Below are 810 nucleotides of genomic sequence, written 5' to 3'. Positions count from 1 at the left end.
GCCAACGGCCATACCATGCTGAATATACCGGTTCTCGTCCGATCACCGAAGTCAAGCAGCATCGGGCCTGGTCAGTACTTGGATGGGTGACCGCCTGGGAACACCAGGTGCTGTTGGCATCTCTTTTTCAAATTTCATTATCCTTCAAGTACGAAAATACTAGAAACATTAATTTTATAGTACTTTCAAGAGATAATTTATCAACATTATTTCATAGCGATTAATCGATATTCTAAGCGTTATACCCACTATTTCTTACACTAACAGCCTGTTTATTTGCACGGCACATTAAAATAACCTGATTTCCGATCCGTGTGCACCTACTACTATACTTAACACGGAATGTATTACCACTTTTTAAAAGTAAATTATTATGACTAAGTGTAGATCTCCGGCGAGTAAATGCCTTTCGTATACAAGCACGACACATCTCCGCTATGTGCTTTACTTTTTTACTAACAGCATATAGAAATTGGATTTCAAGGTGTTTCTACATAACAGAATGAAGCAAATTTCGTGATTTAACTCTTTCGAATAATGTGTTGGTCCTGACAAGGACCGTTTGAAATGAAAAATCTTGAAGAAGATTTTTACTTAGAGCTTGTGTACTTGGTAACAGCCTTCGTACCCTCACTTACAGCGTGCTTGGCAAGTTCACCAGGCAAAAGAAGGCGCACAGCTGTTTGGATTTCCCGGCTGGTGATAGTTGACCGCTTATTGTAATGGGCCAAACGAGAAGCTTCAGCAGCAATACGCTCGAAGATGTCATTAACAAAGCTGTTCATGATACTCATAGCTTTGCTAGATATG

General features: G+C 39.9%; 1 non-coding gene across 1 annotated transcript; it reads left to right on the top strand.

Annotated features, from left to right (window-relative positions):
• On the top strand, nucleotides 1-119 carry LOC145677827 (5S ribosomal RNA). Its single transcript, XR_014130041.1, has one exon. It is a non-coding gene; the product is annotated as a 5S ribosomal RNA (ribosomal RNA).
• The last annotated feature ends 691 nt before the right edge of the window (nucleotides 120-810 follow it).

The sequence above is a fragment of the Thermobia domestica genome, unplaced genomic scaffold (genome assembly GCF_964235325.1).
Source record: "Thermobia domestica unplaced genomic scaffold, izTheDome1.hap1.1 HAP1_SCAFFOLD_1416, whole genome shotgun sequence".
NCBI lineage: Eukaryota > Metazoa > Arthropoda > Insecta > Zygentoma > Lepismatidae > Thermobia > Thermobia domestica.
The sequence above is the reverse complement of the archived record's forward strand: the minus strand, read 5'-3'. Positions and strand labels throughout refer to the sequence as shown.